Source organism: Bolinopsis microptera, chromosome 3 (assembly GCF_026151205.1).
Source record: "Bolinopsis microptera isolate Bmic1 chromosome 3, MBARI_Bmic_1.0, whole genome shotgun sequence".
Lineage (NCBI taxonomy): Eukaryota > Metazoa > Ctenophora > Tentaculata > Lobata > Bolinopsidae > Bolinopsis > Bolinopsis microptera.
In genome coordinates this window covers 16222879-16248461 of record NC_087074.1, presented here as the reverse complement: position 1 = coordinate 16248461, position 25583 = coordinate 16222879, and the positions used below count along the sequence as shown (strand labels likewise).

Here is a 25583-nt window from a genome sequence, read left to right as displayed (position 1 = left end):
TCTGCGAACTGAGAGAATAATAATACCGTGCTGAAAGCGTACCAAATTATACAAACTACTGTCATCCGCTAGGATAATGGGGTTCAGGTCAGATGGGCAGCAGAAATACAGCTGTTTTAATTAACATGTAATAAGGAAAAGCAAACACACGCACGCACACACACACACACACACACGCAAACACGCACACACGCAAACACGCACACACGCAAACCTACATGAATAACTGTAATTGGACTGCCCTCCAATTAGGACACACGACAGGCGTTTCAAAAAATGTAGGAACAAGGTGAGAGGTTGCACTGTGCAGCAGTTAGCGCGCTGATATTAATATAGAGTGTAGGTAGGTGTAATCTAATATGCGGATACCATCACAATAATAAATACCCCTGAGCACCGGAATTCTCAAATTGGAATTTTTTTCGAAAAATGTGCTTTATTGAATATTGGATCTGTCAATATTAGTCAATGTTAAGGTGTCAAAATATGTGCAAGTTGGCAGTGAAAGGATTGAATTCCGATATATCAAAATGCTGAGTTTGTCAAACCTCCACTGCTGAGTTGCCAATTAAATTAACAGAGAGTTGAGCACTCCCTTAGTTCTGACAGAAGAATTGCAACAGGACCGCAGAACATTCTGCTATTTAGATTTTAATGTATTTAAGATCTTTATAAATGTCAGTTTTTGCTCTTGTGTGGCGACAAAATCTTTTATCTGACGTATTTTCAATTGTATGAGCACTCTCATTCGTCTAACTTATCAAATAATTTAAGATCTTAACTATATTGGATGTTTGGTGACACATCTCCGACAGAATCATGTGGGAATGTACTGATTATCAGGAGTATTACATGGCGGGTACCGTTACTGTCGAACTTACTGCTTCGTATCTGCTCCAGTGTGATGATGTGACACTGATGTGGGTTGTTGGCTGTACGCTGCATGCCAGTAGCCAAATATTCTGGCACTTCAGCCAATGTTAGTATTCTCGAGTCTCAAATAGTAGGGTTTTACAAAGGAGTGGGAGTGGAGTTAGAGAATGTCAGAATGAGTGTGTGAGTGTGAGTGTGAGTGTGAGTGTGAGTGTGAGTGTGAGTGTGAGTGTGAGTGTGAGTGTGAGTGTGAGTGTGAGTGTGAGTGTGAGTGTGAGTGTGAGTGTGAGTGTGTGAATGTGTGAGTGTGAGTGTGAGTGTGTGTGTGAGTTTGAGTGTGAGTGTGAGTGTGAGCGTGAGCGTGAGCGTGAGCGTGAGTGTGAGCGTGAGTGTGAGTGTGAGTGTGAGTGTGAGTGTGAGTGTGAGTGTGAGTGTGAGTGTGAGTGTGAGTGTGAGTGTGAGTGTGAGTGTGAGTGTGAGTGTGAGTGTGAGTGTGAGTGTGAGTGTGAGTGTGAGTGTGAGTGTGAGTGTGAGTGTGAGTGTGAGTGTGAGTGTGAGTGTGAGTGTGAGTGTGAGTGTGAGTGTGAGTGTGAGTGACTTAGAGAGGTCAATTGGCTTGTACTTTGTGAGCTGTAAGCTGGGGGATAATGTTTAATTGTCCACTAAAGCATGGAATAGATTGTACCAGACAACTTTTAACCTAGATCCTTACCATTGGAAGTATGTAACATTTGTAATATGCTCTTGTATTTGATCGTTTTGTTATAAAGGAATAAACGGCCCAGGTAGACTACACATGTTTAACAGGAATGTGCTTGCTCCTTTACCACTTTAAAATTGCATTTCCTCAAAACTAATTGTCGTTCCTGACCTGCAATGTAATGTAATGCCCTCTGAAGCTCTTATATCCAGCAGGTTTCAAATAATAAAATTTTGATTAAAATTGTTGTAAACCAAATTTATTGAGACTACATTTTTCGGCGATTAATTTAAAAGCAGACCAAAATTTCAGTAGAGCATATATGACATGAATATTATTGAGCTTACATTGTTAATAATTAATACAATGACATCACCATTCCTACTACTTAACTACTTTGACTATTACACGTGTAATCCACTGCTTTTATGCTTTCTCTTACTTCCTATTCCAATCAGGCAGTATCTGCATCTAGTTTAACTCATTGAAGACCCCTTCTAGAATTTAAAACCACTGCTATATGTTATAATAAACCGTTAAATATCGCTAAAAAACTAGCCAAATAACGGAAAAATCAAATAAATGGAATGGAAAATGGTTTCGAAAAATCGAACAATGTGACCAAAATTGTTGTAGACTAAAAATTTGCGAAATTTGTAACTAAAATTATGGTAACCAACATTCTTGCAATCAAATATATTGGCCTTAAGATAGTATTTTAAAGCGTTAAAGTGGTATTAAAGCCTTATCCAATGGAGTTTTAGCCCTAATCTTATCAATTAATGAGCGTTTATTTGGTGATAAATAATAAAATTGTCTTTTCTCAACAAAAAAATTGTCTTTTCTCTACACCAGTATTATTCCAACAAAAAACATCAATACCGTCAGCATAACAATGTGGTCAGTTAGCTACATTGCAAGGACTACAGAAGATATTATCTACATTGTTTGAAAAACAGGTCATCCAAATTCAGTACAAGCACAAGCTAAAATGGTTCCTTTCAAAAAAATTTCTTTTCTCTGGGGGAAGAAAGGGGTGCTTTTTCCTGAATTGCGAGTCTTTTTTATGAAAATTCATCCGATTTGGCAGCAAAATGTACCACATCCCAGCCAACTTATCGTTCAGTAGATATGAAAAATTGTTGTAGTTTAAAAAACTCCAGGGGCGTACCAAAAAGATGTAAGGGGCGCCAAAAGTTGACAACTGACAACTTGTCAGAAATTACTGTCCTACATCAAAGTCACTATAATGTACAGCCAGTAGTGATACAACTTTCATAAGGGTCATAACTGCAGTGGCTTAACGACAGCCTTTGCCACACCTGTCATGCGAAGGCAGCATTTTTAGAATATTAAGAGATTTCAGGTCTTCTCTAAAGAATAAATGTACGATTTGTGTATTATCCTCCCAACAAAATATGAGAGCAAAAAAGACATTAGACAAATTGAAGGAACGCGACTGCACATAGGTACGTTACGCCACTGCATAACTGACAATTTTATGGCAGGCCCAAGGCACTTCTGAGACTAGAATCTGAAGGCCCAATTTTACATTAAGTTCATTATATTTGGTGGTTCAGTTAGGCTGAAACAGGTGCTATTTGTGGAAAAAATTGCACATACAACGACAAGTTGATGGACAGAGTGTGTGTTTCCGTCAGTGCATGTAGAAGGCAGTGGCGTAACGTTGCCTGTTGGCGCCCCCTGCCGAAAAAAGCGCCCCCCTGTTGGCGCCCCCTCCCCTTTTGGTGCCCCTCCCTAAAATTGGTCAAATTAGGTGATTTTAAAGAATACGCCGGTAAAATCTCTAAAAAAGTGTGTATCTAGAGCAAAACGCGCAGTTTTGCTAGTACTTTAGTTAAGTTTTCGAAATTGTCCCACATTCAAACGACGATTTGGCGCCCCCCTAAGACGGCGCCCCCCTGCACAGCGGGGTCAGCAGGGCCTTTCGTTACGCCACTGGTAGAAGGTTGAACTAGAATCTATTAAAAGACTCTTTAGATGGTAGCTGAGACACAAAATAGGAACCACGATCAATGTTTAAAGGAAACACTGTATAGGAACTTGACTGCGAAGAAGAAAATGTTTCGAACAATATACAGATAATTTCAACAATAGCAAATGTCTAGCTATAAGGATAAACACCCCCTTGAAAATGAATAAACCAATACAATAGCGACTACATTTAATTATAGAAATCTCATAAAAGTGAAAAACAAGCATATTACTCGTTTCTTGGGAAAAACTATCGAAACTAAACACTAATGACAGCATGGACTATATTTCGATGTGTAAATTACGAAGTTATTAAAAATGCTTCGACGATAATAATTGATTTCTGTATATATATATAATATAGTAAAGAAAATGTCAAAGAAACCCTTTTGGAATTTAATATTTGTTTACTTGGCGGAGCTCAGCCTGTCATTCCGCCGAATCTCTATTATGTCGCCGAATCTCTAATTACACAGGGGGAGCTGAAACCAGGGTTTCGATCAAACGCTGCCATGTGTAGTCAAACGTCGCCAACAGTTGCTCTCGTCCAATGAAATCGCTGCATTATGTAAGCCAAGCTCCGCATATGAATATATGTAATTCAATTATGCATAGGGACTTGCAAAATGCAGCGATTTCATTGGACGAGAGCAACTGTTGGCGACGTTTGACTACAAATGGCAGCGTTTGATCGAAAACCTGGTTTCACCACCCCCCCTGTGTATTATGTTCATGAATATAATAGCCTGGCGGGGTCCCCAGGTCAAGGTTCGCAAAAATGTTTGCTAGACTATACTCTGGAGACTTGAAATACACCTCTTTTGACTGTAAATTCATTTAAAGAAGTCTATAAAGGATTAAATTGATTTTTTTCAAGAAGAACCATGTTTTGTGTTTTTAAATAAAAGCAATATTTGATTTCGTTTTGATCAATGTTTTAAAAACGTTGCATAAATCGAAGCGAATCTGCATTTTATTAAAATTAGTTGCACAAGATAATATAAAAACTAAGTTATTGTTTCAAAATGTCTTTAATCAAAAATCCGAAACAATGGTAAAAATATTTTATTTTTGCGCGAGCTTAAATTTTGGGTGTTTGATGTTGTTACAATTCTTGATATTTGAATAATATCCGGTTGCGGTTGGAAGAGATGAGGACAAATGAAACACGACGTTGGGAATGCATTTAACGGGTGATACTCGTAAAATATCTGTTCCAACTCGGCGCGCGTCCTGGTAGGTTGTAAACCTACAAAAATGTATAAGCAAATTTTTGGCGTCAACGCCATCTTCAGGCTTAAGCTTCAATTATTTGTGTTGTAATAGTGTTAAAAGTATTTAAACATGAACACGCAAACATTATAACAATTCTGTTTCATGAGCGAAGCGAATTTCTATAAAAAAATATTATAAAAAGGATGCTAGAATTGGTTTCAATCTATTTAATACAATTATATGCAAGCCAGTAAATATTTAAAATGAAATTAGAATATTAGGTACAAGGTACGCCTTGGTGGACTTCGCCGCTTCGCCGCGCCGCGCAAACTAGCATTCTTGCTTCGCATTGTTGTAGATCGTTCTTCTGCTTTGCAAAGCAACTGGTAACGATCTCGACAACTGGCAACGATCTCGACGGATTGACATTGTTAATCAATAATCAAGGTACGCCGCGCATATTTTTGTCAATTTACACCATATAATACACTGCATGCACTTAACAGTTTAGTAAAACAAATTTTTTAATTAAATTGTATTTTAATACCTTTAATTGCTTTTATATTATGACATTTCGCTTTCGTTTATGGTTTAGTTATATAAATATGTTTAATGGTTAATTTGATTATTATGACAATTAATGAAAATTTTGTTTTCATGCACAGTGGCGTAACGAAAGGCCCTGCTGACCCCGCTGTGCAGGGGGGCGCCGTCTTAGGGGGGCGCCAAATCGTCGTTTGAATATGGGACAATTTCGAAAACTTAACTAAAGTACTAGCAAAACTGCGCGTTTTGCTCTAGATACACACTTTTTTAGAGATTTTACCGGCGTATGCTCTAAAATCACCTAATTTGTTCAATTTTAGGGCGGGCATCAAAAGGGGAGGGGGCGCCAACAGGGGGCGCTTTTTTCGGCAGGGGGGCGCCAACAGGCAACGTTACGCCACTGTTCATGCATCCTCATTGATATGATGTAAAGTTGTATCATGTTGCGACCCCCACGGTCGTTTCACTATGTGGAACCCCCTTTATCGTTCTGACGATACAGGGGGAGCCGCGCACTTCGTGCGCGGCGGGTCATACAACGTATGACAAATGTAAAGTTCTTACGTATACTTAACTAATTTCCCGTGTTTTTTAGGGCCTGTCGTGATATCATGGATCGCTTAGGTTCCACCAGGATCTGGTAGTCCTCATAATTCTGCGGCCTCTATGTGTCGTCATCTCGCACAACTCCGAAAAACCGTTGTGAGTTTGGCATGTGAAAATTTGCAGCCTTCCAGACATCGATTGGGTTAACGAGTTGTCGTACGTCACCTCAAGATCGGGTGACAGGGGGCTGAACAGGCCAGAACCCAATTGATTGGGTCTGAGGTCACGTGGTTATGAGCCTGAGGTCACGTGACTATGACGTCACCAGAGCTCGTTCTCCGTTTCCCGCTCTTTGGACCAGGTGAGCTTGCATGCTTGTGAAAGTGGGTGTAAGTACAGCTGTACTGTAGTTACATCCAATTACCCCTAATAGAACGAAGATTTATTTTCTGACACATGACAGAAAGCTAGAAATTTACCAAAATATCGACGTTGTTCAAAATTTATTTTTATGACCACTCCTGACCTAAAATTGCACGAGAAATCGATTAAACTTGGTTTCAGAACTCAACAATGCTTCCTTATGCCTTAAAATCCATTTTTATCGATACAATAAACATTTTGATCCTGTGGATTAATTAGTAACAGGTAACAAATGCACAGAAAAAACCACCGCACTACCATTGCATTCTTAACGGGTCGATTTCGAGTGACCAATAATCGTCGTGATGATATTTATACGTCATGCGTTCCTGATCATCATCAGCAATCAAGAAACAGGAGCGGCGATTGCTTTAAATCAACGGTTTACGTTATTTTTGTGAATTCGACCCCTGTTTTAACGGTTATCACACTTTGTAATTGAATGTATTGAGGATAGCTTTACTTTTTTCAATGAAACTAATAAATCATAACCATAAGATTCGGAATTTTTCAACCGTTGAAGAATATCGGAATTTTATAAAATCTAATCACACTTATCAACCTTTGAACGGATAATCGAAAAATTGTGAATGATACCGCTGCAATTGTCTTATCAGTTATATGTATAAAAACCTTGCGTTATCAGTTATATGTATAAAAACCTTGCGTTAGGTGGCAGTTAAATGAGGAATGAGTTGTTAGAATGACGCGACGGTTATTTCCAATGATATCTTTGTATTGTATTGCAATTTGTGCAATTTCAGTTGGGCAGCTTTTTAAAGTGTCTGTTTTTTCAATTTTCGTAAACTTACTACCTAGGAATTTTTTGAATTTTAAAATCCGGCCATCCGATCCCCGATTGTTACTAGCACTTCGGAAATCCAGCAGATCTATTTTAGTAAAATATGTTGTTAACGATTTCTAATAAAATTCACGTTGCGCTGGTGAGGCTAATTGGAAAAAGAGTCGGCGATTGGTACAATATAAATGGAAAAGACAACTACTTTTTAAAATAATATAATGATTTATTTTATAAAGTAACTTATGAATTTATTCGAGAAAAAATAATCTGGAAGTATTACACCAGATTGAGGTGCTGGCTAGGTACATAATAGAAGTGTACTACAGGGTAATTGAATTTGAACTTTAACTCTCTTTTATTGAGAACCTTGACATTAAAGTATTTATTTGGGAGGAATTATATTGATATGCTAAACTTCTAAAATTCTTTATTTCATACTTAAATATCTACTATTAAAAATGCTTTGTTTTTCTTTACTTCTGGTTATCAATATCAATATCACTATGATTAAAGATGCATTAATGATTATGATATCAGGTTCATGCGGATGTGAAGTTACAGCCTGGTTTGGAGCATGGTGCTGTGCACCTGTTCAAACACCTGCAATACGCCACTGAGATACAACTGACCCGGAAGGAGCGTGAAGTTGTTTATGCCCGGATCAGTCATAACAGCTATTTCGGGCACCCTGAATCGGTCATTCTGGCTAAACTAGGTATTTATTTAACACCATAGTACAGCCTTTAAATGGTGTTTTATAAAAAACACCGGTATTCTTTAAAATATTCATGAAACTTATATATGATAATATACAAAAACATATATAATATTGTATAATTATATACATCAGATTTCCATTTTGTGCCCTACGTAGCACTTTATCAGTTTATGTATTTGAGAATCGTGCAGCTATGAAATTTAGAACAATAAGCATATTATTCGAAATCTTTTAAATTTGATTGAATGATGAATTTCAGCCGATGATGAACAAGATGTGCGGAGGGAGGGTGTGGCCGATTGTCTGAAGATCCTTGACTGGGAGGAGAAGGTGCCACCCTCCCGACGTGTGAGGGTTTTTTACAAGCCAGATTTGAACATGACCGCAAGGAAGTTCACCGAGCTCCCCATCTATAAGGAGGATTCTTGTGGATGGTGGTTTAAAACGGGAGTTGGTAATAATAATTATTTTCAAACATACCTTTTCTGCATAATTTATATCATATGTTAACGAGCTTAATCAATCATTTATTCAACATATTATACTCGTACTAATGTGTTCGAGTTAAGTTATAGTTGCTTCAGTCTCAGTACATGATTTAAATACAAAATTACACAATTATCCTCAGCAAAGAAGGAGTATGCTCGGGTAACCCTACCCCCCTTGCTACGTGGTCTGACGAGAGCCACTATCATCTCCTATATAAGGATGCCTCTCAAAACGGTATTTGTCAACAACAATCAAGCCGTTGAGAGGCAAGTGGCTCTTATGTCAACCTGTGGTAAGAAGGTGGTAGGGGAGGATAGGAAGTCTGGGCAACAAATTGCTGTCGCAGAGCACAGACAGAAACGAAAAAGCCGAAGATCAACTAACTGCTGATGGAATTTCATACGATTCGTTGATTTTTTGTAAAAATTGAACTTACATTTTATAAAATTCCGATATTCTTCAACGGTTGAAAAATTCCGAATCTTATGGTTATGATTTATTAGTTTCATTGAAAAAAGTAAAGCTATCCTCAATACATTCAATTACAAAGTGTGATAACCGTTAAAACAGGGGTCGAATTCACAAAAATAACGTAAACCGTTGATTTAAAGCAATCGCCGTTCCTGTCTCTTGATTGCTGATGAAAAAAAAACCGTTAAGACTGCAATGTAAGTGCGGTGGTTTTTTCTGTGCATTTGTTACCTGTTACTAATTAATCCACAGGATCAAAATGTTTATTGTATCGATAAAAATGGATTTTAAGGCATAAGGAAGCATTGTTGAGTTCTGAAACCAAGTTTAATCGATTTCTCGTGCAATTTTAGGTCAGGAGTGGTCATAAAAATAAATTTTGAACAACGTCGATATTTTGGTAAATTTCTAGCTTTCTGTCAGAAAATAAATCTTCGTTCTATTAGGGGTAATTGGATGTAACTACAGTACAGCTGTACTTACACCCACTTTCACAAGCATGCAAGCTCACCTGGTCCAAAGAGCGGGAAACGGAGAACGAGCTCTGGTGACGTCATAGTCACGTGACCTCAGGCTCATAACCACGTGACCTCAGACCCAATCAATTGGGTTCTGGCCTGTTCAGCCCCCTGTCACCCGATCTTGAGGTGACGTACGACAACTCGTTAACCCAATCGATGTCTGGAAGGCTGCAAATTTTCACATGCCAAACTCACAACGGTTTTTCGGAGTTGTGCGAGATGACGACACATAGAGGCCGCAGAATTATGAGGACTACCAGATCCTGGTGGAACCTAAGCGATCCATGATATCACGACAGGCCCTACGTGTTTTTAAATCATAAAATGCTTTATTCCTAAAATAAAGAAGTCAATTATGCATAGTGTGATATATTTTTTATTTTCCTCATGCCTTTAATGCTTTACATTTATTATATTGATTAGTTGATAATTACCTGAGGACCCCAGGCTATTATGTTCATTAAAGATTTGGCGGAATGACAGGCTGAGCGCGGCCCAGTAAGTTGATAACAAATTGTAATTGGTTATCATGGTTATCAGGATTTGAAACAAACAGCTTGGGGGTTATGTGACCTTGAGGCATAACTCACTTCGAGATACAATAGCTAATATCATGCGGACAGTCAAATGCAAAGACGTTCAGACAGAGCCCCCTCTTCTTCCAGTCAGCGGCATGCAGTTACCACGAGGTACAGTAACTGGAGATCAAGCCCGACTAGATATATCAGCAAGATCAGTTTGGAATGCGTTGGAAAGAGCATTTTTTGATGTAAGAGTGTTTCACGCTCCTGCTTCGACCAACGCAGCTAAACCAATTCCTATGATGTATTTGGCTCACGACACTGAGAAGAAAAGAGCATATAATGCAAGGGTCCTAGAAGTGGAAAAAGCTACCTTTACACCTTTAGTTTTCTCCACAACAGGAGGCATGGGAGCTAGTCGAAGCGCAACGCTTGATTAAAAAGCTTGCACAAAAGATGGAATCTCCAACGGGTCAGCGTTATTCAGACTCAGTTACATATCTTAGAAAGCGCTTGCGCTTTGAGGTATTAAAGACAACAGTTATTTCAATAAGGGGGGGGGGACAGAGGGCCCAAGTTGCGATATAAACCAGACAATATTGAAGATTTAGATTTATATATTGAGCCCTTTGGCTAGAGAATACTTTCTCAGATATTTTGGATAGTTTTTAATATTGGTAACAATAATGAATTAGAGAAACAAATTTTTTAGAGAAACAAATTTGAATTTTGATCTTTATTACAGATTAAACATATCATATAATATATAACCATAAAAGCCGCGCGTCGGCTGATTGCCTCAACTTGGATTGGTAGTAATTTCAGTTTACAGAAGCTGAAGGACGGTAGCTCAAAAGCCCCAGTGAACCATCGGAAAGATCAAGGACTCGAGTGCCAATAGTAGTGCCAATATAGTGGCTTTTTCGAACTTTTTTTTTCGAACCCATTTTCGCCGATTTGCTGTGGCCCAGATGAGCCGCGCCCTGCTGCTTAACGGCACATGATGGTTTTTGTTTAAATACTTATTTAAATTTAAGCGATAATTCATTTGGTGGTTTACAGTTTTTGAATCATGTTCATCATTTATTTTTCGTTCAATTATCACGTGTTTACAATTCAGTCATACCATGCATAGTCAACATTGTTGAGGCAACCAGCTTCCGCAGTTCAATAATTGGAGACCGAAAAATATAAATTGATCGAAATTTACAATCCATCGTTATCAAATATAGTCAATAATATTCTTGATTCCATTTAGTACATAATAAGTTGGTTTTATTCTCTTGCAACACTACTGCACAACAAAAACTGCGCAGCTGTCCACCAGCAACAGCGCAGTCATAGGTGTGCAGCCAAAGCTAGGCCACACACCCATTGTAATTGATTGATATGTAATATTTAGGCCTGTGGCCAGTTTTCACAACAAACAGCTTTTTTGGATATTTAATAAGAAGCACAAGCTTTAACCCTTGACTATTGATTAATTAATTGAATGAAGCCACATGATTGACTACATATTTGTAGTAGATGAATGTAGAAAAAAACTGTATGAAAGAGCAAACGAAATTCTCCGTTTGTTACACCAGTACATGAAATGCAACCTATTACATATAAATATAAAGAAATGCTGCTACATTCACTTCAAGCCGTCACGTACAGCTACTGATAATGAGGCAGATAACGAATCAGAATACATACTAACTCTGAATAATACGGTAATAAAGCAAGTTAAAGAGACCAAGTTTTTAGGTGTTATTATTGACGAAAAGCTAAAATGGGATGTTCAAATAAGAGCCCTCAACTCGAAACTTAGATGTGAGATCGGAAGACTCAGTAGAATACGACATGTTATCCCGAAAAAACACCATAAAGAATTGTACCACACGTTATTTGAGTCTCACCTAAGATTTGGAATATCGGTATGGGGTGGGTCGAGTAACAATATGCTTCAACCTATCTTCATCACTCAGAAAAAATGTATCAGAATACTATTTGGTGACCTTGAAGCATATATAGATAAGTTTAGAACATGTGCCAGAACACGTTGTATAGATGAACAAATCCTAGGAAGGGAATTCTTTGAAAAAGAGCATACAAAGCCGTTGTTTAACAAGAACGGCCTTCTTACCGTCCACAACCTGTACAAATACACATGTCTATTAGAACTGTTCAAAATTGTCAGATTAGAATCTCCAATCTCACTCCTATCTTTACTCCACAGATCACCATCACAAAGACGTTCAGACCAGTTCATCACCCCGAACCCATCCTCCTCTTTCATTTATCAATCAACAAAAATGTGGAACGACTGTCGAAAAATTGACAGTTTGATAAGCTTTACTAAGTCAACAAACTTAGTTAAAGTAACACTGAAAAGTGAGCTACTCAAGATACAGTCCAGGTACGAAGAATTAGAATGGACAGAATTAAACTTCGATACGAATGAGCTTGTGTTTTAAAACAAAGTCCTTTGACTTGTTTATTTTAAAATTGAAGAATCTTTTGGCCACAACTCACTTCGTTCGCATTATAGATTCACATTCACTTTCACTTTCACCATCACGCACAGTACAGGGTCATACCTCAATACCAAATTATTATAGGGCACAAGAACAAATTTGTTTACAATTATCAAAATTTGTTGAGCCCAGCAGCTTTCTTTCCTCTCTTCCCCCGTCGTCTGGAGTGTGTGATTTTTGTCGATGTCCGTGCTCTTATATTTATCATTAGTTTATGGTTAACTTTCTGTGATTGGACTCAGTATTTTCGTCCCGGCCGAGTGGGACGATGCTTGCTCGCCAGTTAAGCTTACTGCAGTAGATAACACTAATTTCTACAAATTGTAGAATATTAAATATAAAATGTGTCCAGTATGGCGCAAATGCATAATTTGATTATTTTTCGACGCTGTCGTCGGGGTGAGAGTTATCCGAAATAACTGCATGCCCCTACGATTGCGTCACCACTGGTGAGCAAGCATTTGTTTGTTGTTTAGTTGTGTTGAAAGGGAACATTACTTGATTAATTCATCCATTCGGATTTTAATAACGATGAGCTATGATATATATACCGTTCATCTAAGATTATTGGATCAATTTTATTATATGATAAGATTTTATAAACGAACTTGGCACACAAAAGATTATAATGCGGAGGTTGGCTGGCTCTTTTATAATAAATACGACACTCCAATTTACAGAATGCTTGTTATAGAATAAAACAAATAAATATTATCAGACTATACATGCAGCATGAGTAACTGGTGGATAAGCCCTCGGTAAAAACGGATCCGGAAAAGTCATTGTGGCACTCGGGTCCTTGGTATTGTTGTCGGTATATTGTCCATTACCTCCGTTCTGCTTTCATAGTTTAAACAATAGTGAGTTCTAAACATAAATATAACAGCTTTAAACCGACTAAGTATGAATGAATGAAATACCTGACAATCTACACTCCTATAAAAATTAAAAAAGCATGAGTAACTCGTAGTGATGTATGATTTCTAAAAACTTTAAATTAAATTTGGCGCTCACAGGTCCTCATGATCATGTGATCGCCGCATGAGGTTCTGTAAATGCGCAGGGCACCATCGAGCTTATATTATTCACCTTACTGAGGCAGTCAACCAACGCGCAGCTTTATTTTTATGATATGATATGTTTTGATTGTTATTAATAAATACCAAAATTTAAATTTGTTTTCCTAAAATTTGTTTTCCTAATCTGAATTTTCATTTTGACACCAACCCGGCGTCTGCCATTTGTAAAATGATTGCATTGCATTGATATTCACTTAATCTACCGTTCAAGTAAACACATGGCGTCCAGTTTGTACTGTAAACTATGTGCAATATGCGACTGGAAATAGTTAAAAATTGGTTAATTGTTTAATATACGGGTATCGGCCTTACAAAATGACACAAAAAAGGAGATGGCTCTGAAATGCACAAAAATGATTTTTTTTCATGTTTTATTATCCAGATAGGTAGTTCAACAGGTATATAAAAAGTTTACACGTTTCGGCACTGATTCTAATGGGGGATGTAGTTTAGGTTCAGAGTGTCAGCTCTACCACCCAAAGCACTGCAAAAACTCGGTTCAACACAAGCAGTGTTTTAAAGAACAATGCACTCTAGTTCATCTGGTGGGAACTAGACTAAGCGTGTGAAACCCTCCAAAGATAAAGATACTCGGAAGAAGGACGGCAAACATCCAGGTGGTGAGAGCCGTCCAGATCGGGGATCTTACAGGCGCACTGAGAGTACTTCTGCTGCCAACGAGCCTTCGGAAAAAACGACCGGCAACTCTCAACATTCAACCTCTTTTTTAGAGATACAGAACCTACTCAAAGTGATGCAGGCAAACTTTCAGTCGGAAATAATTTCCCTGAAGAATCAAATAGCAGGTCAAGAGTCGAAATTCAGCAGCTTCTTCCCAACTGCGAACCAGACGCCTCATGCTCAAATGTTCCCGCATCCGTTTCCAACTGTAAGCCAGATGACTCACACTCCAACTTTTCCACATCTGCCTCCAGCCCTGCAGCATCTGAATCCAACACCAGTTCCTCAATGGGCTCGATTTCATCAGCACTCTTGCTGAATGTGCAATCCATTAACCCTAGTGCTCGCAGCTCAACCAGATGGAAAATCCCATACATCCGGAATAAAGTAGAGCAGAAATCTAAACATATTTCTGTTCCATTTATTGCCCTTACTGAAACATGGTTGAAACCTTATATCCACGATTCACAGTTAGATATTGAACATTATAATATCTCTAGATGTGATCGAAGTACTAGGGTAGGTGGTGGGGTCCTCCTTTATTCTCACGAAAGCCTCCCCATCACCAGCTCTCAGACATTTGATGATAAGATCTGTCAAGCATTACTTTGTAAATGTGAAACAGCAAAAATGATCATATGTGTCCTTTATCGTCCTCCTGATGCCCCAATGGCCAGTTTCAAAGCATGTTTAGAGAATATGGCTGATTATATATCTGGACATGAATCATATGAGACATGCCTCTTAGGAGACTACAACTTCCACATGATTTGGCAGCATTCTATGTCTACAGGCACAGTGCCGAAGTTCTACAAGACATCAAACATTGCTCCACTTCACAAGAAAGGCAGTCGTGCTATTGCGGGAAACTACAGACCTGTGTCGTTAACTTCTCATGTCATTAAGATCTATGAGCGAGTTCTACGAAAACAGATGGTGGCCCACCTTGAAGAAAACAACCTTCTCAATAGCAAACAGCATGGCTTCCGATCAGGGAAAAGTTGTCTCACTCAGCTGCTTCATCATTTTGATGACATCATCGAGGCGTTATCAAATGGTGACGACATGGACGCTATATACTTGGATTATGCCAAGGCCTTTGATAAAGTAGATCATCAACTTCTTATCAAAAAACTGCAGCTATATGGTTTTCATCCCAAAATCATCATCTGGATCGAGTCATTTCTTACAAATAGAACTCAACAAGTTGTTGTAGATGGTCACATGTCTATCATTGCTCTTATTATGAGTGGTGTCCCCCAAGGAACAGTTTTAGGTCCCATACTGTTTTTAATATTCATTAATGACATTGCTAGCTGCGTGTTGCATTCAACGTTAAGATGTTTCGCTGACGACACAAGAATTTGCAGATCCATCAGTGATTCACATAATGTTACTGAGCTTCAGTCTGATCTTGACAAAGTCACTGAGTGGTCATCAAGAAACAACATGGCACTACATGAGGATAAGTTTGAGTACATATGCCATCTTGCCAACAAACGTAATCCTCTCTATGAGCTTCCTTTTGTCCATGAACAGTTCCAATACAGAACATCAACTGGTACTATACTCAGTCCTGTGGATCAGCTCCGTGATCTCGGTATAACAGTATCCAGTGATACGTCCTGGACATCACACATACGACCTAGTTGTGATAAAGCGAGGAAGATAAATAAATAAATAAATAAATAAATAAAGTCAATTTTTACAGCACAGCAATATATATCTAAATATCAGATCCTCTGTAATCATAATGTATAAAAAAAGGAGCTTTTCTCTGTGCTGAAGGATGAATCAAGGCAGATCATGGTTCTGTTAGCAGGCCACCCCAATACATATATATAAAATAATTAAATTATAATTTTAAAATTGTGTCAAGATTGAACTAAAACATAACTCAGGGTAAAATAGACGTATTCCCTTCGTCAAATTAACTATTTACAATACTAAACTTAAACGAACTCCGGGTAAAATAAACGTAATCCCTTTGTCAAACTTGCTATTTACAATAAGTTAATAAATTAATACGGTTGAAAATTATTTCATATTCAATAACAATGTAGCATCAATATAATTGATACAAATGAGGAGCATACAGTGAGAATTGCACATAACAGGAGGACTGGAGGTATGGAGCAATAATGATTGACAGTGCACCTTTCCACTGATGTTCCTAATTTCCTGTAATAGCTTAATAGGCATGGAAATACTTTGATTGCAGGGGATAGATTGGATTCACTTATGTACTGAGATAACTTAACCGAAATAACATAACTGCCTAGATACATTGGCTAGTGTTGGGTGGGATCATGAATTTATCGTAAGAGTTATCCCCTTGGTAATTCTCATCAGTTAGCAACATATTCATAAGAGTTTCTTTGTATAACTTAGAAAATTTCTTAACGTCGTCACACTCTCTAAGGGACTTTGGTAATATGTTCCAGGCCTTAGTTCCTAGATAGTTAAACTCCTTGTGAGATCTTGATTTAGGAGTATAAAGATTGCAGTTTTCTGCCTCACGTGATCCACCAGAAATATACGATAATTTCCCGATAAAATGCTTTGGACATGTTTCATTGATTATACGGTACATATATGAGCTAAGATGAACCTGTCGTCTCAAATGGAGAGGAAGCCATCCCATATTTTTGTATACATTAACCGACCTCTCTCTGATGTTTACATCTAGGGCTATTTTAGCAACCTTTTTGTACATGATATCTAACTCTCCTAGTCGTTTTTTATATGTTCTTGACCAGATGGTGTCTAAGTAGTCAAAATGTGGCAACATAAGTGCATTAGCAAACATCTTCCTGAACTTAAGAGGGAGAAGTTTTTTTGATCTATACATAGCACCAATTCTTTTGGATATCTTTTTCTTAATGTTATCAATATGTTCATTAAATGTCAATCTGCTGTCAACTATAAGTCCAAGGTACTTATGGGATTTAGTTTCACAGATTACCAAAGTAAGGTCATCACAAATTTCAACAAGGATGGCATCAAGGTTAGGCTTAGAGTCAAGGATCATTAGTTTTGTTTTTTCATTATTCAGGGATAGTTTATTAGCCTGAAGCCATCTGATAACTAATTTCAACTCTTGTTTGATGTTACCATAGTTTCCTCTAGATATATTGTCAAAATATAATGCACCGTCATCAGCAAATAGATAAGGTTTAGAAAATAGGCATGCATTAGGCAGGTCATTGATAAAAATGCTGAATAGAATTGGTCCTAATATACTTCCTTGAGGCACTCCAGAGTTCAATGAATGTAAACTGCTTATCCTACTCCCAACTCTAGTTTGCTGTAATCTATCTGTGAGGAAGCTCCTAAACCAGCTCAATGCAGTATCTTTTATTCCATAATGCTTCAGCTTTTGAATGAGAATATCATGGTTAACAGTATCAAATGCCTTTCTGATGTCCAGGAAGATAATTGCAGGATGCTTGGCACTGTTCTTAGCAGTAAATATACGATCAAACAGATCTAACATGAGATAAGTTGTAGAGTGATCTTTACGGAAACCATATTGATGCTCTGAAAGTATTCCCTTTTCATCAAGATATTGAGTCAGTTGGGAGTTCACACAAAATTCGATGTACTTTCCAAGAATCGGTAAAATTGAGATTGGTCGATAATTACTAGGATTCTCAGTATCACCATCCTTATGGATTGGGGTGACTTTTGCAACCTTGCAGCTGTTTGGCATGATGCCACTGGATAAACTCAAATTTACAAGATGTGTTAATGGAGCAATAAATGCAGGTAAAATTTGTCTAAACACTCTCAATGGTATATAATGATCATTAGTGGATTTGCTACAAGGGATACTTGCCACATAGTCTAAGATATTGGACTCAGTTATTTCAGTAAAGCTATTCAAGCTGGTCTCGTTGTCAATCTGCTCATTTTGTAGATAAGATAGAAATTCATTTTCATTTTCCAGCTGCACTTCTGCTTGGATCTTTGGACCTATTTCAGCAAAATATTTATTGGTGGTTTCAGCATCAAGATTGTTATTGATATTGTTAGCTTTAACAGGCAGATTTGATGCTGTCTTTATCGTTTTCCATACACCCTTTAGATCATTCATGGCACTCTTGGCTTTCAGTTCTGTTGCTAAGTTAGTCTTCCTATTAATTCTAGACAAATAGGTTGAATAGTTTCTCTGCCGTTTATATGCCATCCATAATGAGTCACATTTATTACAGTGTATAAGACCATTTGGATGTATACGTCTGTTCTTGTTGTGTGTTAAAAATTTACGGTAAAGTTTCCCTTTCAATTTCTTACTTTCTAAAAATTCTGGAGATGGCTTATGGATGTAATCACTATGGCACTTAATTTGTTTAATTGGACAGAAGTGATCATAGTAGTGATCAATATGTTCGTTTAAACCATCAACTGCATCATTCAGACTAGTTGAATCTATTATTGGTCTATAATCACAGGTTTCCAAAAATTCTTTAAGAGCAGTAACATTCATTTTGCTGTGATCTCTTATTAGTAACTTCTTGAATTTTGAGGCCTTATGCACATTGAAATCGACAATGAACTTTACGACCTGATGATCTCCTATACAATCATCAAGGACTTTGCAGTCAAGAAACTTGGAGTAAGTGTTTGTTATGACAACATCGATTGTGGTCTTTGTGATTCTGTTTCCTAGTTTAGCAATGCGGGTAATATCCTGAACTACCTGTACCATTCCAAACATTTTCATTGTAATGTCTAATTTCTTATAGTTCATACTGCTGATGTTGTTTTGGTCTACATTTACATCACCCAGCCAAATAACATTCTTACTTCCTATACTCATCATGCAGTCTGTCATATAATCTAAAAATTTGTCAAGAGGACTAAACAACTCAGATCTGTAGAAACAGCAGATGAAAATATTGCAATCTGTAAGATGGATCCAAATAGCCTCGATTTGGTCATATTGCAAAACTAAGTTTAGTTGAATCATTTTAAACTTTATGTGCTCACTGATGAGAATGCCACATCCCCCATGACCATTGTCGTTAGGACGGTCTTTGCGGATAAAAGTAAAATTCTTGGGTAGGTTTAGACTGGCTGAGTCAATATCCGACTTAAGATTTGTTTCATTCAGGCATAAAACATCTAATTTCTCTTTCCAGATTAGATCTTGGATTTCAAGACATTTTGGCATACCTGTTAGTCCTCCCTGCATGTTGCAATGTCCCACTGCAAGCTTTTTGGCATGGTATGAAACTGTGATTTTACTAATGCACGGGTTAATGCAAGAACTGCTGTGAGAGCATGAAAATTTTTCCAATTTATGCTGCTATAAACTTGTCAGAATAAGATAAATTGCAGAACTGGCAAATTTGTATGAGATAATAACAAAACTTTCTAAAACTTCAATAAACATGAGGAACAATGTGTAATTATCCCTTATCTAGAATCTAGATGAAATAAATGTTAACAATCTTTCTGAAAATTCAAACTTGCTTATGGGCCCAATACTTCAGAAATTTAGCAAGTCGAATAACACCGCTTGTATTGAGGTGACAGTTATCAGATATTTTTGCAGATGGTCTGGCAAAATAAAATTCTTTCCTGAATCCACTTCTATTATAGTTAAATAAATTATGGGTGCTAATGTAATTAAAACAAGAATCTTTGCTACACATATCCTTAATAACCTTATTCAGCTCTGCCACAACATCATTGCGGCCTTTTGTACTCCTGGGAAGAATATTGAGAACATTAATTGTTGCATTCGGATACACTGACTTGAGATAATTTAAGAGATTACTAATGTCACCCGCTGCATCCTTCAGTGACTTTGAGCCAAAATAGACTGTGTTCACATTATTAGTTCCTGTCATAATATAAATAATAGATGGGGATGGAACGGAGTGTAGGTCAGTTTTTAGTTTATTTAACATTACTTTGGCATCAGCCCCAGGATAAAACAGTTTACTAGCACTAACAGTGGACGATGATAACTTGTCCGCATCAAGAAACCTGAACATAGAGCTGCTTATGAATAGGACAGACTTTTGTGAAGCTTTGGCTGGCTGTTTGCAAACTGAGAGTGCAGGTGAAGAAGAGTCTGTCAGTTTGTGTCCTGAATGAGGGATGGGTGGGGGCGGTGAACGCAGACCAAACTCAGTTGACTGAGTGATCCTAGGGGGCTTCATCAGTCTTAGGGTGATGCTGATCCGGGGTTCATCACACATTTCGTCTGGCAGTATCTCATGTTGAAAGTCAGCCTGAGACAATTTGGACATGATGAAGACATCTCCATGCTGAAGCTGCACAGAGCCCACAACTTCATTGCTGCCGTTTGATCTAATTTGCAGTGTTCTCGTCGCACCAAGTGAAATGGTTACAATATCAGAGTGTTCTACAATACATGATTCAGAATCGCTATGAGCTGGCATGAACTCTGCTCCAGTTTCATATAGATTGACGAGAATACTATTGTGTCTGAAATTGGGTAATATCACATTAATGTAGGAGCTGAGTTTAGCAAGGTAGGAATCATTGTGTACACTTTTTGGGTCATGTGTTGCACCTGAATACTCATAGGGAAAGTCACCAAAATAAACCGATTTCCTGTTTTTAAAACCGTGACTGAACTCAAGTTCTTCCATTAATAGATCAAGTGAAAATTTAGAGAATGGACCATCATCTAGTAGGGTAACTGGTTTCACTGGTGATGGGGAACAAGTTACAGATATATTCATTGGCCCCGGTGTTATAGGATCGTAGACAGGGGCCGGGCAGGGACCAAGTTTGGATATTTGTCTCTGGGCTTAGGGGTGTTGATCCGTGATTCACCAGTAGCAGTAGATACAGGGAGATCAGACACATCATCCTCGTCTGCCATAACCTCGTTAACAACAATCTCACTGATAACAATCTCGTTTCCAACAACCTCCTGTGGAACAACCTTGTCCACGACATCGTTGTCAACAAACAAACTGTCCGATACAACATCTTCCACAACAATGTCATCTACATCAAACGCTTCTACTTGATTGATAACAACGTGTGACTGAGGGGTAATGGTTATGATCTCACATTCAATCTCCTCTGATAAGTTCGGCAGCAAATTTTCACACTTAAAACTCTGTTCTTGTATTTGAGTTTGATCTGATATGAGACTATCATTGTACTGAGCAATGAGATCACTAGTTCTGATAATTTCATTCAATAAAGACAACTTTTTTTCTAAAAAGTCAATCTTGATGTCTTTTGACAGACAATTGTTACAGTTCTCTGATTTTTCAGACTGGAATGAAAAGTTCAAATGTTCTAAAGGGCGCTCACAAAAGTGGAGACTAATGTCTGAGCTCTGATTATTTGACATAGTTATATTATCAAGAGTTCAATGTTCAGAAGCACAATAAACACTGTAAACGCAATACCTTCAGTCCAGATAGTAGTTTTGATGAGAATAGTTTTGATGAGAAGGAGGAGGATGAGTAATCTTCAAGTACACTCACAGCAGTCCTTTGCACGTCAACACTTACGCTCGTCTATCATATCTCATACCTCAATGAATGTATTTAATTGTAGTTGTGAAAATAGTTTAAAACTCTTTCTGTTTTTCTTTTCTTTTTTTTCTTTTTTTTATTTTTTCTATCTTTTCTCTTTTTTATTTTTTTCTTTCTTGGGGGCTTGGCCGGGAATTGAACCCGGGATCTAAAGTGAACCTCCGGCGGGACTCGAACCCACAATCCCCGGCTTAGGAGGCCGATGCCTTAGCCATTAGGCCACGGAGGCTTATACTAAGATGGCAGCATGGGTATTCAGTGTCTTCCACTCTCGCAATACTGGTGTTATGTTAACACTATACAAGTCACTAGTCCGTAGCCACTTAGAGTATTGCTCTCCTCTGTGGAATCCGGCGAAAGTGTATGAAATTCAGGAGCTTGAAAGTGTACAAAGAACTTTCACTTCAAAGATCCATGGTTTACAGCATCTCCATTATTGGGATCGCCTAAAAACCCTGTCCCTCATGTCACTTCAGAGGCGCAGAGAACGTTACATTGTCATGCACATGTGGAAAATCCTACATGGTTTCACATCCAACGACCTTGAAGTACAGTTCACAGTAAATCCACGATTGGGTACCCTTGCTAAGGTTCCAGCTGTCCGTACAAAAAGCTCAGCTGCTCACCAGACTCTATATGAAACATCATTTGGTGTAATGGGTCCCAGACTCTGGAACTGTATACCTTCGCACATACGTGCAGTCTCCAAACATGATGGCTTCAAGCATCATATGACGGCATTCATGCTTTCCTTGCCGGATAAATTGCCAATCCGGGGCTTCACATCACCGAACTCCAATTCTATACTGGACTGGCGTAACGATCGAGAGGCATCTTCTCTCTGGGGTGGTCAGCAACTCTGATGGCCTGTCGAGTTTCGACGAAGCAGATCAAAGGTATCAAAGGTAAGGTATATTTTTCTTCCCGGGGGTTGATTTGATTGAAAAACCGTAAATTTTGCGATAAAAATTGTCATCTTTGAAATCTTCCAAAAAAACATGCCTTACAAAATGACAATTTCGTCACGGCTGTCATTTTTTAACAGCAGCCTATAGAAATTTGATTTCACCGAGGACAGTTAGATAAATATAATAGATTGAAGATTAGAATAGCTTTTACAGGAAAAAGGATGATTAAAAAAAGTTGGGCAATTTTGCGTGAGATAGTGCCTTACAAAATGACAACCCAAAACGGCATCACTTCAAATCCGATTTGGGAAAAAGTTTCATTATTCTTTCACGTGTCTTACTGTTAGATATATATGTTGTTTATATTATACCAGTTCTGTTTTTACCAGAATATATTAAAAAAGGAACATTTTTTATACTTTGAAAAAACTTTAAAAATGTCATTTTGTGAGGCGTAAAAATCATTTTTTGTTTTCATACTTGAACACAGTATTTGGTTATATTTGATATTTTCTATGACTGGATAGATCATTTTTCAGTGTTTAGTTAACGTTTGACATGTTTTAGGAGTTGTTATTACTCTCTGCTTTCACAAAATAGAAGCTTTATTTCGTTGAGTTTTGAAATCAGAGTTTGAAATCAAAGAGTTTGAAATCAAAGTTTTGATATCAGAACTGCACTTTTTTAATGCTACTTGATTGTTAACTGTCAGATTATGATTATTTTTAACTCCTTCTTGTATTGACTGTTTCTGATCCATTTTAGATGATGAAAGTAATTCAATCTGAAACATTGTCATTTTGTAAGGCTTTTCGGTGTCATTTTGTGAGGCATTTTGATCAAAATTGATGATCAAACAAACACATTTAGGCTCATCATAAGCTTACTGGGTTTAAGAATACCAATAATTAGGCAAGGGGCATCCAATATAAATATGCCATCTTTGTATCATAAAATAAAACTGTCATTTTGTGAGGCATAACACTGTCATTTTGTGAGGCTAGGTCATTTTTTTGTCATTTCTTCTACCAAAGTCACTAAATCAGTTTTTTTATTTGACCAGAGTAGTCTTTGATTGACATAAGTCATGGTAGTACCTGGTTTTCTGGGGTTAAATTCTAAACTTTGGTCTCCATTCTGGGTAACAGTTAGGCGGGGCAATGACTGAACAGCAAAAACGTCCATATTTATGTTACAAGAAATATAGATTCTATGTCATTATCATTCCTTGGGAAGTGTTAATTAATGCTTTTTCTTTCATACAGTGAAAGGAATAGGGTTCAATGTATAGGGAACCTAAGCTACAGCATGGTCTATGTGGGCTGTCATTTTGTGAGGCCTGTCATTTTGTAAGGCCGATACCCGTATGTAAATCTTTTGATATGTACTTGTTTGTGGGCAAAATCTCATTCACCGTTTCTTTCACATGGATCACAGTGGTTAACATTTAATTTTGGCCGATGACCAGTGGCGTAACTTTGCCTGTTGGCGCCCCCGCTGAAAAAGCGCCCCCCCCGGCCCCCCCTGTTGGCGCCCCCTCCCCTTTTGGCACCCCTCCCTAAAATTGAACAAATTAGGTGATTTTAGAGGATACGCCGGTAAAATCTCTCAAAAAGTGTGTTTCTAGAGCAAAACGTGCAGTTTTACTAGTACTTTAGTTAAGTTTTTCGAAATTGTCCCACATTCAAATGATGATTTGGCCCCCGCCCCTAAGACGGCGCCCCCCCCCCCCCCCCCCCCCCCCCCCCCCCCCCCCCCGCACAGCAGGGTCAGCGGGGCCCTTCGTTACGCAACTGCCGATGTTTATTTGATAATTAATAAGAAGCACTAAATTTAACCGTTGATTATTGAATGTAACGACATGAGCTGAATTATTGATTGTTTGAATTTAATTAATTAAATATTAAACAAATTTGTTTTATATAAAAGTGTTATGAGATTTCAGTGTGTTCTCAATAAAATTTCACTTTCAATTAATGTGATTGATACTGTATATTACGATAATTACACATTTTTATTTTTTATTTTCCATTCTGAACAGAATCAGAGGACTAACTTATTTGATCAATTCCATAGCTTTAAAATTCACAATAGTATCTATTTTCCATTTAGTTTTCAATGTTCATTTCTGTTAAAATTGAAATGGAGAAGCTAAAGCACAACTCCAGTCCTTCTCTAAATACATGCGAGTATCCGTAGTCTGAAATTTAATTGAGTTGAGAAACGCACTGTTGTTGCAATCTTTAGAGCTAGCACAAGCCTGATAGAGAAATGCATCAGGGTCCTCCGTTCTCTGCGCCACGAGGCAGTTTCCTGAGGATTTTAGGTTAATTTTGACCGATTTGGACTTTCGAGTGGCTGGAAGTATGATATCGGGCAGTCTAAACTGTAAAGGCTGATCCAATAACTGAGACTCTTCAGAAGAGGTCTTTGACTTTAAGAGCTAAAGTATAATGACATGCTCATCCAATGGTAGTAAGTACACTATAAAATTGTAAATAACCTAGCAATTCAATTATTATTAAACAATTTTTCCTGACTAATTAATACATTATCATATGAAAATCTTGAAAATTGTTGTTTTCTTGAACTCACGGAATCGCTTTCCTTTAGGGCTTCCATTGATCATGTTCACTATTTTCGGCTTTTCTTTGCGAGCTGTCAACGTCAGTTTGAGGGATAGAAGGCAAAAAAGGATTAGTAGAAGCTTCATATCTAACTATCTGAACAACAGATATGAAAATAAAAAGGGAATCTTTGAATATTTGATGATAACAATCATACTACTATATTAAGCAGTTTTAACAGTTACCCAGTATAGCTTTGTTAGATAGAAGGTCCAGCTTTGTTTGCTAATAAATTGAGTGTTCAAAAGAAAAAAACCAACAGTTCAATTTTTGGTTGCTCTGCTATGTTGCGCTATACAGACTAGAAAGATGTAAAAAGAGAAGTAAGATATTTACTGTGATTCTCAAAATAAGAATACTGTTGTCCACTGTAGTATTAAGTAATTTGTGTAGGTTGAAGGTACTCCTCCAATC

At 37.7% G+C, this 25583-nt stretch overlaps 2 protein-coding genes and 1 non-coding gene across 6 annotated transcripts in view; all 3 read right to left on the bottom strand.

The window, feature by feature from the left end:
• Positions 1-21678, bottom strand: part of LOC134812705 (POU domain, class 2, transcription factor 2-like) — a 1142226-nt gene extending 1120548 nt beyond the window's left edge. Inside the window, exon 1 of the mRNA XM_063820233.1 lies at positions 21633-21678. The gene's annotated coding sequence lies outside the window, so the exon portion shown is untranslated. The remainder of the gene's footprint in view (positions 1-21632) is intronic.
• LOC134812703 (rho GTPase-activating protein 20-like) overlaps positions 1-25583 on the bottom strand; it is an 81922-nt gene that overhangs the window by 35975 nt on the left and 20364 nt on the right. The window lies entirely within an intron of this gene.
• Positions 21791-21863, bottom strand: Trnar-ccu (transfer RNA arginine (anticodon CCU)). The gene has a single exon. It is a non-coding gene; the product is annotated as a tRNA-Arg (tRNA).